This window comes from Miniopterus schreibersii (genome assembly GCF_964146895.1).
Source record: "Miniopterus schreibersii genome assembly, chromosome: 3".
In the NCBI taxonomy this organism is placed as follows: Eukaryota; Metazoa; Chordata; class Mammalia; order Chiroptera; family Miniopteridae; genus Miniopterus; species Miniopterus schreibersii.
Genome location: NC_138103.1, coordinates 58,530,768 through 58,549,023, shown reverse-complemented (window position 1 = coordinate 58,549,023; position 18,256 = coordinate 58,530,768).

Sequence of the window (18,256 nt, the reverse complement as noted above, 5' to 3'; positions counted from 1 at the left end):
TTAACACTATTTTACAAAAGATATACCTCACAAAAATAGGTTTACATGTTTGAGATGGAAGTGGCAGAAATTTGTGGACATGAGAAAAATAAAATGCATTTTGAGTCTGAAAGACTATCTCACATTAGAACAATTAAGGCTAGAATATGTATTATATTTTGATATGAGGAAAACTTTTCTTAAAATCAGCCAGAACTACCAACCTTACACATAAGAAGTTCATTATGCCCCTCTCTCTCTTTCTTTACCTTAGTTCTTATAATCGGAGTAGAATGCCTGTTAAAACAAACAGTTTACTCATTTGCTTTAAAACCCTCTTTCTCAAGTTAACCAAGAATTACCTGTGCTATGATGTCTCTAGATCAGTGATTAGCAGCCTCTTAGTTTTTGCTAATTGTATTTTATTCCTCTGTGGCTTGCATTGATCACCAGATTTTATATGTAAGCTAAATTTTTACCTTATGTCCTTACGAAAGTCAGGAAAAAAAAGAGCTCACAGAATGCCCCAGAAAACAGATAAAATAGACTCTCACTAATATATCATTTTGAAATTTTGGTACACTGGGTATGGTGTTCTAGAGAGAAAAGAATAGGTCACATAACAAAACCAAGGTCAGTAGAAGCACACCTTCAAAATTTCTGAAGGAAAATGACTTCCAAACTAACATTCCATAGTAAGCCAAATTTTAATCAAGTTTCGGGATAAAATAAGTACTTTTCAGGCAGGCAAGTTCAAACAAATATGTTTTCCTTGTTTCCTTCTTTCAGGAAGTGACTGGAGGCTGAGTTCTACCAAAATGAGGGAACAAACCAAAAAAGATCTGGCAAACCAAAAACAGTATTTCCAACCCAAAAGAGAAATGAAAGTAATAACGATGATGCTCCTGAAGGGAGACCTCAGGATGAAAAGTGAGAGCATATAGAATAACTCATCTATGTTGGAGCATGGCAGAGGATCTGTGAGAAACTCCCATTAGGAAAATGAAATGGATAGAACAGCCAATCCATTTGAACATTTTGAGAAGAGATTTAGACAACTTGTGATAAGTTTGGATGGAATCATTGATAGATATATGGACAGTTAAGCAAATAAGAAAAGAAAAATTATTAGTTCTAGACAAACAGAAGTTAACAGTAAAAGAAAAGTAGTCATGATTCCCTTTCTGGCCCAGCTGGGAATAGTGTTTAAATTATATTAAGTTAGCTGCTCCAGCTGTCTTTTAGTTACTCTTTCCATGCTATATGTTATTTTCTATTATTTTACTTTTAACCTATGTGTGACTTATCATGATGGACTCGATCATCTGGGTGAGGTACTGATTGTCATATTTCTCCTTTGTAAAGTTACTCTCACCCTTTCTCCCTTTCCTACTGTACTTGCCAATGATTTTTTAAACTATGTACATTTATTACTTTGATTTAATTTAAAATTAATTAAAATATATAGATGTTTTCCAGATGTTGTATTTCTGAACTACATTGTGCATTCCTAGAACTTCAGGCAGCAACATGGAAAAGTGCGAGACGAGTAGCCAAGAAAGAGCTATAGTGAGCATGGAGAGGCCTTTAGCAAGGAGAAGCAGAGCAGGCTGGTAGGCCAATACAAGCTGGAGCAAAGCCATCTCCAGGTTCAGGGTTAGTCATGGAACGGAAGTGCATGTATGGGTTAGAAGTTGATGGGTAGTGTCTCAGGGCCCAGACAATGAGAACTGAGATAGACTAAGTTGCCACAAAGCACTGAGGTGGATCAGACAGGTTCCCAGGCAATTGGTTTAAGTATTAGAAAGTCAGGGATCTATTAAGATAAATAATGGATCAGGAATTTAAGCAAGGAGTCTGGATAACGGGAACAGAGCACCTTTGAGAAAAACAAACAAACAAAACAGAATGTGGCATTATGAAGACATTTTGACTCAGCTCAGGGACTATTTCTGAGCGTAGGAACCGACCTCCATTATTATCTACCTTGAGGCTTTCAGCTGGAGTCCTTGAGGCTGGGCTGGATCTCTTGACTGGAGTGCGGAATGAGGAAGCAGCATTTCTGGTGTAATATAAATCATACCTTGGTAATGTATGTCATAAAGTTTCAATAAAATGGCACAGTTAACATTTTATGTGTTTGATAAATTGAAGCTGGTATCCCTTCCATCTCCAGAAGTGTATAAGTCACTATTTTGAGCCAGAAGGAATAAAAAAAACCATTTTCTTCTGGGATATTTTTCTAGAACTGATGGCCTCTACAACAATAACCAAAACTGCTTTCCCACGTAGTTTTATAACGGACAGTGGAGTGTGGCAAACCTTTGTCTAATATAAATCGGCCTTCTGGGTGTGAATGTTACTCTTATGCAGAAGTAGAGGAATAATCCCCATTGTGACTTGCCCTCCCTCACCCCCAGTTTATTTATCCATGGAAGTGTCTGGTCAGAAATAGGTCCTCAAACCAGTTGTCCATCTTCACGGGGGGGGGGGGGGGGGGAGCTGGTAGCTAATTTAATTAAATAATTAAGTATTTAAGTCTTAATTGCACCTCTAAAAGCCTTACAACTCTACAAGGGGCCAGGGCTGCAAGGTAAACAGGACACAGAGGCTGCCTTGGAGAAGCTCCCATTCCAGGGAGGAATGGAGGCAAGAACACGGTGCTGTCCCCTAGTGTGGTTACTGCTCTCATTAGGGTAAGCACATGACTTATGGAATACCCCTGGGAAGTATCTAACTCAATGCAAAAAGGTGTTTTCTTTTTATGAGGAGGGAGAAAGAGGCTAGAAGGAAGGAATAGGGTGTGGAGGAGTGGGATGAGCAGGTGGCATGATCAGGCAGTTGATGAGGAAAGGTCTTTTCTTGGGGTCAGCTAATTATCTGGAGAGGTTGTTGGGAGGGACTGTTCTGCTCCAGAGCCCAAAGGTGGAGCAAAGTTCAGGTGCCTGGGGAAGGGAGAGAAGCCTGACAAAAGTTTGGACAAGTCAGGTGTTTTGTTCAGATTGGTCAATGGAGACAAGCAGTTTAGCTAATCATTTATGAGACAAAGATGGGAAGGGACGGGTCTGTGCCTGGCCTCGCCATAGGTAAACAAGAAGGGCATCCATGAGTCTTATCTAAGAAGAGGAAGACCGACTCGTTCTTGGCACTCAGCCTTTTCCTGGAGCAGCAAGCTCAGGGAAAGTCCATCGTTATCAATATCTAAACTGATACTATTAAGCAAATTAAAGGGGCATTTGAGATGGAGGTTTGGGAGGAGAGAGACAGACACAAGGCAGGATTAACATGGTATATTCAAGGAATGTGAGAAATTGGTGTAGTTGATCTTGGAAATGAATTGTTAAATGGCCACTGCAGCGATTCAGAAAGAAATGTTCACTTGAATTAAAGAGTGGTAGTCAAATGCCCAGATAAACGTTGTTCTGTGAGGTGGAGTAAAGGGAAATCTAGGCAATGTGAGCTATAAAACTACAAAAGAGATTAACTAAGGAAGACTGCATACCTCAGTTGAGAAAGCAGTCAAAGGAGAAATCAGATCAAGAGGGTAAACACTGAGTTGATCTAAAATAAGATATCAGACCTTTATATCCAGAAGGCCAAAAGACAGAACTACATAAAACAGGCCTATTTCTGGGCAATGATTTTTTTTTTTTTTTAATATGGTCCCAAAAGCACAGGCAACGAAATTTTTTAAAAAATTTTAAAAATAGACAAATGGTTAAAAGCCTCTACACAGCAAAGGGAACAATCAACAGAGTGAAAAGGCAACCTACAGAATGGGAGAAAATATTTACAAACCATACATCTGGTAAGGGATTAATATTCAAAATATATAAGGAACTATAAAGATAAATTTTTTTAAAATCCTAAAAACAAAACAAAAAACAAAATATATAAGGAACTCAAACAACTCAATAGCAAGAAAACCAATAACCCAATTAAAAAAGCGGACAAAGAACCTGAATTGACATTTCTTAAAAGAAGACACACAAATGGCTAACAGGTATCTGAAAAATTGCTCAACATTACTAATCAGGAAAATACAAGTCAAAACATGATGAGATATCACCTCACACCCATTAAAATGGCTACTATCAAAAAGAAGAAAGAACAAATGTTGGCAACGCTGTGAAGAAAAGGGAACCCTTGTGCACTGTTGATGGGAGTGTAAATTAGTACAGACATTAGGGAAAACAGTATAAGGTTTTCTCAAAAATTAAAAATAGAACTACCATATGACTCAGAAATCCCACTTCTGGATAGAGAGCCAAAGCAAATGAAATCAGTATTTGGAAGAAGTATCTGCACTCCCATGTTCATTGTAGCAATATTCACAACAGCCATTATATGGAAACAACCTGAGTGTTTGTCCACAGATGAATGAAGAAAATGTGGTATATACATGCAATGGAATATTATTCAGCCTTAGAAAAAGAAGGAAATCCTGGAATTTGTGACAGTATGGAAGAACCTAGAGGACATTGTAATAGGTGAAATAAGCCAGACACAGAAAGACAAACACTGCATGATGTCATAGATCTATGTGGAATCTAAAAAAGTCGAGCTCAAAGAAGCAGAAAGTAGAAAGATGGTTGATGGGGCGGATGGGTGGGGGAAACAGGGAGATGTGAGTCAAACAATACAAAGTGTAGGTTATGCAGGGTGTACTTTAGGTCTCCTTCTGGAAATCTAATGTACAGCATGGTGACTGTAGTTAAAAACTCTTGAAATTTACTGAAATATTAAATGTTCTCATCACACACACAAAAAGATAACTATGTAAAGTGATGAATGTGTTAACTATCTTGATTGTGGTAATCATTTCACAATTTTTACATAAAACATCATGTTGTACTCTGTAAATATATATACTTTTTGTCAATTATATCTCAATAAAGCTGGAAAAATTTTTTAAAGACCTATTTTAAGCCAATTAGGTGACTGAACCACTAGAATATGTCATACTTTACTAGTCTGTTCATATTCACAGTTTTAATAGCTCGGAATTAAGCAATGTATTCACGTGACTAGTCATATTTAAAGACTTACCTAAGTATACCCAGTACTAATCCCGAGACTTAAGTCCATCACTTATGCTAGAGAGCAAATGTTTAAAAAGTATACTATTCCCATTCCCACTCGACATGGGCTCCACACAAACTTCCCTAAGTATTGCACCCAAGAACTGAGCCTCTTTCTTTTTAAAAGTACCACAAAATCAAGACTATGTTTCTTCCAAACAACAAATGAAATGATTTATTTGCCAATATCTGCTTAACATAATGTCAACAAATACTAATATTAAACCAATAGAGCTTTTTGAGGTTTGGGGTCTTTTTAAAATTTATTATTATTACTGTTTGTACTGATGAAATTAACTGGGGAACTGTCACATCTCTTATCATTGGCTAGATTTTGCAAATGCTATAGTTTCTAATATTTGTCTTTCTTAACAGGTCTCCCATTCATCCATCCAGCAATTACTGAGTGATTGTGATGTCCCAGGAGATGTGCTGGGTTTTAGGAATACACAAATAAATGACAAAGCTTTATACTCGAGGATTTCACAGAAACGAAAAAGATAAGCATCCATATAGTTACAATGTATTATAAATATATCATGTACTAATTTACAAACTATCATGTGAGCTCTTTCATTCTGTAGTCTCATTCCACCCCTGGCATGGTTTTGTATGGCTGAGGAATTAAAAATATTCTTTACATTTTTAAAGAGTTGTAAAAACAGCAACAAAGAAGACAGGACAGATGCCTTATGTGCCTGCAAAGGCTAAAATATTTACTATCTGGCTCTTACAGAAAAAGTTTGCTGACCTGTGCTCTAGACTAGTGATTCTTAAACAAGAGTGTTCCTGAGAATCACTTGTGAACTTTATTTTGAATATACATGTTGGGTGGGATCCTGGCATTGCTCTTTTAATCAGAATAGGGTGGTTCTCATGGGTACCTTGGTTGAGAAGCTTTGTTCTACACACCTTCCCTAAGATAGTTCCCAGAACCTACCTGAGTTTATAGAGATGCTTAGCGAGGACTTTCTTTATTAACAGAGCTTATGCTATAAATCATAGAATATTCCTTTCATCTTATTTCACATGCTTTGGTAGAATAGCCCCCTGCCTCTTGTATATTAACATTTTAAGCTAATATAGCACTTTGAAAGGCAGGAAACACATTTACACCTATTATATGATTTGATCCTGTAATAATATGGCCTAGAATTACTACTTTATAGATAAAGAAACTAAGGTTTAGAAGAGTCAAGTACTCAAGGTCACACAGGGTTCCTGACTTCTATTTCATTGTTCTTCCTCACCACAGTCTCTTACTTACTTTTCCTGATTCTCCCTTGAAACAGACTATGCAGCCTATTCTTACTACCCACTAGCAAAATTTCATTACATTCCATAAATCTGTTAGCTGAAGAATGTAATTCCTGTTTAACTTGAGAGCCTGTATGTCTTAAGGCAGACTTGTGTTACAATAATTCCTCTAATTTGCAAGCACTTTTTCACATATATTATGTACTTGAAATAAACTAGAAGCTAACTCCTTCTTGGGTATAAATGGAGAAAAAAGTATGTCTCTAGAGCATTATTCAACATAAAGCTCATGGAATAATTTGCAGAGGCACAAGGTTCATCCTGCCTAAGCAAATTAAACAATTTTGTTAACCCTGATGTCTTTTGTTAGAAGTGAAATTTATGATAACTGTATTGGCTCTGCACTACATAGCACCCAGAAGCCTTTGTTTGCTCTCAGCTAGAGCTATTTATACCCTAGGATATTGATATTCTTCTACTTAATCAAAAAGTATTCTAACTAAATATAACTGCTACATTCTTTTGAATATGCGAATCCAGAACAAAAGAAAAATAATAAAGGATTATTTACAAACATTTTAGATGCATTATTACTTCATTCTTTCCACAAGTCTTTATTTTTGACCAATCATTATATTCAGAAAATGTCAGAAGAGATAGAACTCGATGACATCCCTTATTAAATTGTGTTTTTGGCCGTTTCATTGAGAAATAAACTTAATGTTAGGAATGAAGGCGTGCCACATTTTAACCCTGTATTGACATAGCTTTGAGGATATTTAACAGTTACACAGGAAGTATGATATCTGTGTTGCTGTCCAAGGTGGGGGAGAGTTTTAGCTAAAAATAAATTTGGAAGTTCATGCCAAAAGAGGCAGTGGAAAACAATTCTGGACACCATTGTGTGCAGAATACAAAGCATTAAGCCAGAGAATTCTGAGTATCCTTTTAAAAGATGGACTTCATTTTTTAGGACAGTTTTATGTGTACAAAAAAATTGTGCAGAAAATATACTCCTCCCCTCCCCGCCACTGTTTCCCCTATTATTAACATCCTGCATTGGTGTGGTACATTTGTTACAATTGTTAAACTAATATTGATACATGACTGAGTATTGTTTCAGAGACAAGTTCAAGTTATATAAGTCAAAAGAGAAACTTTGGGGGACAAATGATTAATTAATAACAAGCGTTTTGAAGGGAAATCTTGTTTTCAACTAATCATTGTTTTCCTGGCACCAAAACACACACACACCAAAAAAACACCAAAAAGCCTTTTATGTGGTGCTTAGACCCCAAAAGTTGGTGTTTTCCAGAGTTGGAGGGTAAAGGACTCCATTTTTAGAGTTGTAATAAAGTCTCATAAATGAATGTTTATTTTAAGCAAGCAAATGGCAGACTTGGGCCCTATCTTTTGACACCCAAGTATGAAAATTACTCTCTCTATATCATTTATAAAATGACTACTATTCCTCAAAAGCTAACTTTTAATTTATTTATCAATGCTGAAGCCATTTTGTTTTTGTGAATTAAGAATAAAGTTGTTGAGCAAAAAGTAGATTCTTTCTGAGAAATGTGGGATGTCCGGGAAAGACCTGCGGTGTGTTATGACTTGGTTTAATGACTAACCACTAACACACTTTCGATAACTCTCATTAGAAGACTTTATTTCTTTTGAAATACATATGAGACCTTTGAGTATTTTCTTCTTCATATATCTGTTGAGTTGGTTATTTTATTTTAAAAAATATTTGCAGCTCAGGTACATTTAAATCCTTTAAAACTGGTATTTGAGAATGACAATAAGAATTTAATTAAATATAGTCAATTTTCTCACTTTTGACCTGCATGTAGCAAAGTCTTAGCATGAATATGAGAACTTAAAATTGAGAGAACTGTTCTAGATTTGTACTGAAGAAAATTTAAAGTACATCTAGTTAATAGATGTGAATAATACTTGGACCCACTGGGCTCAAGTGGGGCAAGTAGCTTGTGCGGGATGCAGGAACAGGATCACCGAAGGTTCGATGGGTCAGAAATGGAATTTTAACACTACTCCATTGCTTAATAAGGAGCCCGTGTAAAGAATAAAGTCAGGCCTGGCCAGGCGTGGCTCAGCGGTTGAGCATCGACCTATGATCCAGGAGATCGCAGTTCGATTCCTGGTTTCCCTGTCAGGCACATGCCCCAGTCAAGGGCTCGATCCCCAGTCCGGGGTGTTCAGGAGGCAGCCGATCAATGACAACTCTCTCGTCACTGATGTTTCTCTCTCTCTCCCTCTCCCTCTCCCTTCCTCTCTCTGAAATCACTAAAGATTAAAAACAAAAAAGAATAAAGTCAGTATGTATGCTCAGAGGCTAGGGAGCGAGTTAACAACCCAATGACAACTGCCTTCAAACTGACGAACAGAGTAGAGCCAGAGGCATGGATCCATGGAACAGACTGGCAGAGCTTAGAGGGGAGGGGGGCTGGATGGAAGAAGGTGAAGAGGTTAGCCACAGAACATACATGCATAACCTACAGACACGGACAATAGTGTGGTGATGGCCAGAGGTGGGGGCTGGGGGTGCTGTATGGAGGTAGGTAAAGCAGGTGGAAATGGGGGACATCTGTAATAGTGTCAACAATAAAAAAATAAAAATAAATTTTAAAGAGCTGTGCAGAAGTGCTCTGGGCCATTTTCTAATGTATTCCAAGGCTGAGGCATTGCACCCCCTTATTGATCCTCAATTCTGGTAAAAATACAACCAAAGGACTTTGATGACTCCAAAACTGATTTCTTGGGAGGGGGAGGTCCCTGAGATCAAACTGTAAGGTTAAAGAAGCTCTAAGACCAGACACCAGTAAATAATGGCCTGAACCTCACAAGTCATCCTTTTTGCACGCTGCAGCGGGTGCTCTTTGGTTTCTTAAGTCAGCTGTAACTTCAGGCAGCCTTGGGCTATGGACACTGTGATAACCTCACCTCACACTGATGTTAGAGAATTGTTGAAATGGAATAGCATGATTATGTTTAAAGTCAACTTTTTGTTTAACTGTGGCATGAACCTCTTTTGTTCCTAATCGGTAAATTAATAGTTATAAGTGTTATACACAAAAAGTGACTTTGAAAGGTGATTTAGAAATAGGATTTGTGTTTTCCAGATGTTCAAATGCTTTGCTTATGCCAGCCTGGAATAGTTAGTGCTTCACTGGAGTCAAGAAGAAATATTTGAAAATTTTCAGTGACTAACAAATCAAAGCCACTTAAGATTTTGATTGTTTTCACCTGTCTTGCTTTTTAGGGTTACTATTAAGTGGAAGGTATAAGATTCCCTTTAACTTGGAGGAAAGACAGAAATCATCTGATATGAATTGATTGGCTAAGAACAAAGTTTAGATACATCTAAATATGTTAAAAATAAGATAAGATAAAGAGAAGCAATTTAAATTTCTTAAAGGGATAAAAAATTATATTTGTCTTGTAGTGATCATAAAATTCTCCTCACAGCAAAAATTTAAGGAAATATAATATAAGGGTAACCATTACTGGTAAAATGAATAGCATAATCTCTTTTCTTGCAAAGGAAGCTCAAGCAGTTGATATTTTCATGAGAAAATACTCATTTCTGGATTACAATCGAGTTTGGAGAGACCTTTGAAAAGCAAAGTGCTTTCAACCATGCCTTAGTGTGATATTTTGATTAAAAAACTAGCCCCTCAGGTAAAATTTAAATATATTTTTCAAAAAAAGTCATGTTAGCATATTTTCTAGCAAATTCAAACAATTGCTCAGAAGTACTCTATTCAGTATTAGCAATTATTAGTAATAATGATGATTAAATATTTATATGAACAATGAGCACAATTATTTCCCTTTAAAATTCACTTTCTAATCAAGCTAGTGAGCATATTCTCCACCTGACATTACACTGTGTGCTGGTGAGTGAGCGTTTTTTCATTTAATATCCTCATTCGCATTTTTCTTGATGGTTATTTGTGTATTTCTATTGATGTAATAGTTTGCAAGAAAGAGAGCTCATGTCTCTGCCTGAAGGTGGAATCTTATGAATATGCAAATAATGTTTTGATGTGATGAAGTTTTTCTTTGGAATGGAACCGTGCCCTCTTAAGTTATATTGAATATTAGCCATAGCTTAGAAGGACACAAAGCACATGAAGACTTGAGTCCTTAAAGAAAAAATATCTGAGAAATAGTTGCTTTCTGATTATAAAGTACTGAATCTGGTCTTCTCAATTTAGGTTAATGCTTTTCTGTAAAAAAAAAAAAATAATAATAACTGCCATTTAATTTTTATTGAAAAGAAGAGTAGTGAACCAGTAATATAAAAAGATATATGGATTGTCTACCCTGTATGCTACAGTGTACTTCTTAAAATGCAAATTCTGGGGCACATCTTTTAAGAATTTTAATTTAACCAGGTATGAAGTGTCCAGATGGTTTAAAATGTTTCTTTGGTGAACTCTGCAGAATAAGCTAAGTTTTTCATAGTATTTTGTACTGTGAAAATATTCTACTGATGTTTAATTTTAACCTTAGACAAAAATCTTGCACACAAACCCAGTGAAATATTAGGGTGGGAATGTAGCAAGATAACATTGGCCTCTGAAGCTATTATCGGTGTATAGACAGGCTGATTGTGTATTTTCTATTCAGTGTTAGATGGGCCCTCACCTCCAAACACCAAAGCAATGCTGCTCAGATTTGGTTGGTATCAGAAATTCCCTGGGATCTTGACAAAAATACAAAGGCCCAGGCCCTATTCTAATTGAATGAGCCTCCACCAACTGTGTACTTTTTCTGGCTCTCTAAGATTCTGATACACATCAAAATTTGGGAAATACTGAAGTAAACAAAAGCTTAAAAGAAAATATTAGGATAATAAAACAAAATCTATGATGTCTAAGCAGTTCTAAAATATTTGAAGTATGAATACAGTTAAATAGAATAATATTTTTAAAGAAAGAGCATAGAAAAATATTGAGTGTAGGACTTTATGAGACAACAGTGAAGTTGACTTCTTCTCACTTTAAGAATTTAGAAATAAAATTGCCCTCTGAGATTTAAACTAAGACAAATTCACAGTAAAAGAAAGAGATTGGGCCATTAGAAGTCGTCCAATATACTATCTTTAAAGGCCATATAGAGATTTGGAGCTTTCTGAAAACACCAATTAGGATAAATTAGGGTGAGAAAATGACTAAAAAATGCCAAATCCAGTCAACCTTATTTCACTCTTTCTAATGAAAGACTATGTTAAAAAGAAGCATGGACTAGAGAAGATATTCAGATGGCAAATAAACACAGTAAGATTCTCAACATTATTTATTACTATGGAAATGCAAATTAAAACAACAAACTACCACTACGCACCTATTAGAATGGCTAAAATCCAAAACACTGACAATATCAATTGCTGGCAAGGCTGTAGAGCAATAGGAACTCCAAATACAAAACTGCACATCCACTTGAAAAACAGTTTGGTAGTTTCTTACAAAGTTAAACATAGCCTTGTCATAAAACCAGCAAACCATGTTCCTAGGTATTTAGTCAATTTGCTTGAAAATTATGTCCACAAAAAACCTGTATACAAATGTTTATTCATAATCACACAAAAAATTGGAAGCAACTAAGATATCCTTTAATAAGTAAATGGATAAACTAACTGCCGTACATCCATACAATGGAATAATATTCAGCAATAAAGAGGAATGAACTGTCGATCCATGCAAAGACAAAAATGAATCTTAAATGCATATTGCTAAGTAAAAGAAGTCATTCTGAAAAGACTACATAATGTATAATTCCACTTGTATAACATTCTGGACAAGGCGAAGCTATAGACACAGCAGAAAGATCTGTGGTTGCCAGTGGTTTTGGGGGGAGGTAGAATTGATCAGGAGAAGCACAGAGAATTTTAAGATGGTGAAACTCTTTTGTATGCTACTGTAATGGTGGCTACATGTCACCATGAGTTTGTCAAAACCATGCAACATTATAGTACAAAAAGTGAACCTTAATGTACAAGTTTTAAAACATCTTTTAGGAGGTCAGGATGGAATACAGGCCATGACAAAGGAGCTTGATTATACTAGAAATGTATGAAAGCATCTCATCAAACCAAAAAAGTGGGCATATGTTGAAGGAACATAGGAGTTAACTGAAAGAATTCCCAATAGCCAAACTGAAAAAAATAATTGAGCAATAAATATAATAGCATTATTGTAACCCAAAGTATAAAATAAATAGCCATGAAAAAATAGATAACTGTCCTGTGCAGAAAAAGAATCCAAATAATTTATGTAGATATTCATCCTCAAGGAGGCAGAACATAGCACACCCTCCTTAAGTGTGGGCCATGTATAGTGACGTCCTTACAAAGAGTACAGTATGGAGAGGGGGGGAAAGAGTAACTTTTAAGAGGGGAAAAGCATCACCTCAGCCAGATCATCAAGGATAGCATCAACAGGGACCAGTCATATGGACAGTATGTACCCTTGATATAATATGATGAGAATGACACTTTAGTTCTGTGGTCGTCCTCCCCAAAATCCATAATCTCAATTTATAAGAAAAACTTCAGACAAATTCCAACTGAAGGACATTCTACACAATACTTGAACAGTACTCCACAAAACTGTCAATGTCATCAAAGAGATGGAAAGTCTGAAAAATTGTCACAGCCAACAGGAACCTAAGGAGACATGACAACTAAATGTAATGTGGGATCCTGGATGGGATCCTGAAACAAAAAGACACGAGATTAAAAACTAAGGAAATAATAATAATCCAGACTTTGGTTATAATACTATATCATTATTTGTCCTTTAATTGTATGGGATGCAACATACTAATATAAGATGTTAGTAATAGAGAACACTGGGAATGTCACACATGGAAACTGTAATGTTTTTATAACTGTTCTGTAAATCTGAAACTATTCAGAAATAAGGCATTTATGTATATATAGAAAACATGGATTCTGGAAGAAAAAAAATAGAACAATAATAAGACTCCCTTTACATGGTCTTTTACTGAAGGTATGAGGACCCTGAGGATGAACAGTTCTGATAACCTCAGGCTCAATTTTCACTTCTCACTCTGCCTTACTGACTGGCCATCTTCTGTTTCTCCCCTACTTTCTTCTCTGTGCTCTTTCCATCTGCAGATTGCTGTTGCTTTCTGAGTTGGAGCCATTTAATTATTTGTTTTCTTATTGACTGTTAATCTCTTACCTCACAATCTCATATCCATTTTAAAAAGACACTACAGGGACCAAGGCAAATCTTTTGCCACATCATAACCTTCTTTACCTTTTCTTCCTTGATGCTTATAAGGCCCACTTGAACCAACTTCCTATGTTAACGTATTCTTTCTTCTGAAAATATTCAAGCCACTAATGTACATATTTATATTCATGATATTTCTGTCACGTCTTCCTGAGATTATAGCCTCCTTTTATTTCTTGGATAGAAATGCACTGAATCATTTTTGTTGATGGTGATGGTTCATTTTTTTAAAATATGTTTTTATTGGTTTTTAGAGAGAGAGGAAGGGAGAGGGAGAGAGAGAGAAACATTGATGAGAGAGAAACATCAGTATCAATCAGCTGCGTCCTGCACACCCCCTGCTGGGGATCAAGGCCCCAACCCGGACACGTGCTCTGACTGGGAACTGAACTGGCAATCTCCTGGTGCATGGGTCAATGCTCAACTACTGAGCCACACTGGCTAGGTGTGTTGGTTCATTTTTTCAAAAAAATTAATTCCAAGTATATTTTGAAATAATTTGCCAAATAGAAGAGCTAAAACTAAAGCAAGCAGGTATTCCATTTTGCATATTTTAAGTTGAAAGTTCCAGCTTAAAGGAGTTCTTTCATTTCTGGAGCATAGAACTTTTACTTGTTGATTATTTCCTGCCACTAGTTGTGTGCTGATAAATGATTAACGACTGGCTCTCAAAAAATATATATAATCTCATTTGTAGTATTTGCCAATCTACATGGTGTAAAAGTCTCCCACTAAGGCCAATTTCAAGCTAATAACATAACATTGCTGGTTGGTAAAAAAATCTGTGGTATCACATCATTATATACTATTGCCACTATAAAGGTACAATAGATGTGAATAATTCCAACACTAGAGATAATAATAAAATGTAGGGGGAAAAAATTAGGAAGTAATTTTTATTGTTTATCACCCTTGTGTTTAATGTGATTTATTTAATTATAAGTTTGTAAGATTTAACTTTTAGTAATGACTATGTTTAACAAGAAGTTTGCAAAGTTCTTGAAATTTTACAAACCAATTCTCATAATCACCCAGTATAAGCTGGCACTAGCACCACTACTGCCTACCACATATTTGGAGTTGAATAATTTTGGTCAAGAATGCACAATTTGAGGTTACACTAAGGCATAGAAAAAGAAATCTTACCTCCCAAAATGAAAAAGGTAAACTTACAATTTAAAAACTAAACTTGACACTGGGTTTTGAAGCCTGTGAAATAGTCACAATATCCATTTAGTGTTCCAGCCTGAAAGTCTGAAGGAAACCTGCGACCCGAAACAGGAAGAATGAGAATGAGGCTGGCAGTCATTTCCTAGAACCAGAAGTCTGTAATTGTCCTTTAAAAAGCAGAGGTAGTTCTAGGGTAGAAATGGGAGGGAAGTGCAAAAAATGTAGTTCTTTGGACCCAGGGTCTGATTGTAAAAGGTGCGTATATATTCATATCTATACTCTCAAGAGTCAGAAATTAAGTTTCTTGCAGACAACAAAAATAATAAACGTGTGTGTGTGTGTGTGTGTGTGTGTGTGTGTGTGTGTGTGTGTGTGTGTGTTGGGTTGCAAGTGGAGAAGTGCCTTATACAACAGTTTACTTCAGGGTGATCTGGCCTCCTCATTTGGGGAACCTACAATGTCAGCATCTTTAAAGCTTTTCTTTTGAGCTGGTCAGACTGTATGGGGAAGGTTATTCCAATCTCCTGGCCATGGGTAAAAGTCGGTCAACTGTTCTGGAAGGTGGGTAGGTAAAGAAGGCTAGGGTTTTCAGTATCTAGCATGCATATTTCTATTTATTTTTCCTGCTTTCAGTATCCTTTCCTCACCTTCAACCCCACCTTCCCCACAGACTGGGTCTCCAGTCCTCTGCCAGGATTGGGGGGATTGGATGCAGAAGGAGAGGATGGTGATAGCTGCCTGGGTGCTTGGAGTTGGGGATGTCTCTTATGGATCTGATTGTGTTTTGAACTTTCAGCAGATCCTCCTATTTTACCCACCTCCCTCAGGCCCATTTCCAGAGACATCTAGTGCTGCCTGCCAATCTCTGCTGTAAAATTGAGTTTGTTGCTAGCTTTTCCCTTTGCTGGCTTCTGGATATGTATTCTCATGCCTCTTAAGTTTTCTTTACCACTTCTTATTTTCTAACCTCTCTGCTCTTCTGTTCTGTCTGTCTTTGTTGGTTTGTGCTTCCTAAAATTGTCTCTTAGTGCTATTTCTGGGGTTTGGGAAGAAAGTAACAGTAGACACCTATATTTAATTTGCCGTATTTACCAGTAAGTCTGTTTATGTTTTACTGGGGGAAAAATTATGGTTCCAGATAATTGCTGTACTGAAAAACAAACATACCAAAGACCCACCTGCCTTATCTTTTCTGGGATCTATCTGAGAAAGTACATTCATTTTTTTCCCCCTAAAGCTTTGACTCAGGTCAGTAAATTGATTAAACAATTTTAGAGAATGGTTTTTTCCCTCTGGGGAGATAAAGAACATTTATTTGTCAATAAACATATGGACTGTAAAAGAAGTAAATGCCTTTTCATTGATAATTAATTTTTCATGCTCACATAAACCAGCGACTTCCACCTGCAGAGAGATTATTTTGGAATACTGTTGCTTGAAGCGGAGGTTTCTGTTAGCACTGACTCTATTCCATTGTTGACAGTCTAGTCCATCAAACCAGAAGAGCTCTGACAAAGTGATGAAGGACCACCATTGCCTTTTTCTTCTTTATTTTTTTGTGTGCACTTGTTCACACGGCAACTCCCCAAAATGATATTTACACCAGTTCGTAGTTGTAAAAAAATGTTCATAATGTAAGGAATGATCTCTCTACAGATGTAGTCATATGTATTTGGCAAGTTTAAGGTTGAGAACATCATCAAAAAGATGGTTACAATTGGCATTTAAAAATCTTTGTCTCTTGGGGCATTTTAACATGTTAGATTCTCCCAACATTCCTAACCTTGGCAAAGATGCCCCTGAAATACTTTTCATTTTTAAGAACTCTTATGAAATTCACTTCCCTGAGCCAAGTGTCCCAATAGTGCACTCGAGTGATTTTTTTCTGTTATAAATTGCTTATGTTTCTAAGTAATGTCATCTCCTCAGAGAAGCCTTTCCTGCTCACCCTACTCAAAACTGTCCCTTACTTGCAGCCTATAGCTCGATCTTTCATTTTCTTTATAACACATAACTATTTGACATCAAAATTACAACTAAAGAACCACCTGAAATCTAGCTGAATGGAAATCCTACAACTAGAAAGTTAAAGAAGCCACATCAAGATTGGTAGGAGGGGTGGAGACAAAGAACTGGCTGGTGGATAAAAACTGGAAGAAATAGCTCAGCTGCAGAGATCCCCTTGAGGAGCGAGGGGTATCAGCCCTACACCCGGCCCCCCAGCCCAAAGTTCCAGTGCCAGGAAGAAAAGTCCCCATAATTTCTGGCTGTAAAAACCGGTGGGGATTTGGGTGAGTGAGAAGGAGGGCTGCTGGAGTCCCAGGCAGTTCCTCTTAAAGGGGTCACACTCTAACTTACTCCAGCTCACTTTGAGCTCCAGTTCAAAAGGCACCAAGAACATACAGGAAGAAACTGAACTGTCTGGCATCAGAGTGAAAGCTGAGGGGGGCAGCTTTCTGCCAGAGAGCAGTGCTGGCAGAGGCCACTGTTCCTTTTCTGAGACCTCCCCACCCAGACAGAGCCTACAGGTGGGCACCATATCTGAGTCTCCATCAATCAGGCTCACACTGTTCACCATGCCTGGTCATTTCCTGAGACCCTGCCCTACCCAACTTGCAGGCCCACCCAAGCTGTTTCCAGTGGCTTTTTCATACAAATGGCCTGTCTGGGCACATGCTTCAGACTTTCCTAATATCTCTCAGACAAGCGGCATCTGGCCTCAGCATGCCTCGTACATCTCGCTAAGTGGACCCAGGCCAGCACTAGCAGCAGCTGGCCTTGGTTTGCAGTTTGACATTACTCAAGCACCTCTAAGCCAAACACAAGTAGCAGCCATCTGTAAGTCACTTTGCAACTCATGCTGGTGGCCCTGTGCAGGACAGAGGTGGCTGTTGATCTTGGCCTGCACCTCCTGGGGGTCCCCAGAGCCAGCACACCTGGTGGATAGCCTCAGACCATGTTGAAATAGCACCCAACCATTTCTACAAGCAACACACTCAAGGGATGGACTCAGTGAGCACCAGAGCACCACTGAAGTAAATCTTTCTCTGTGGGGAAGGCCCCTGTACAGTTGATCCTCTATGGTGATCAGTTGTCACAGCCAGTTCTTACAGCTGATCAGCCTGGGGTAAATCCCTCCTGTTGATGTGCCAACAGCAATCAAGGCTCAACTACAATGGGGGGTGTACACAGCCCACATGGAGAGCACACTTGGAGTGCCCAGCTTGGATGATAGAGGAGGTTGTGCCACTGGACCCTTCAAAACACCTACTACATAAGGGCACTCCACCAAGCCTAGAAGGCATAACAGCTCTACCTAATACACAGAAACAAACACAGGGAGGCTGCCAAAATAAGAAAACAAAGAAACATGTCCTGAATGAAAGAATAGAACAAAACTCCAGAAAAATAACTAAGTAAAATAGAGAGAAGCAATCTACTAGAATCAGAGTTAAAACACTAATTATAAGGATGCTCAGT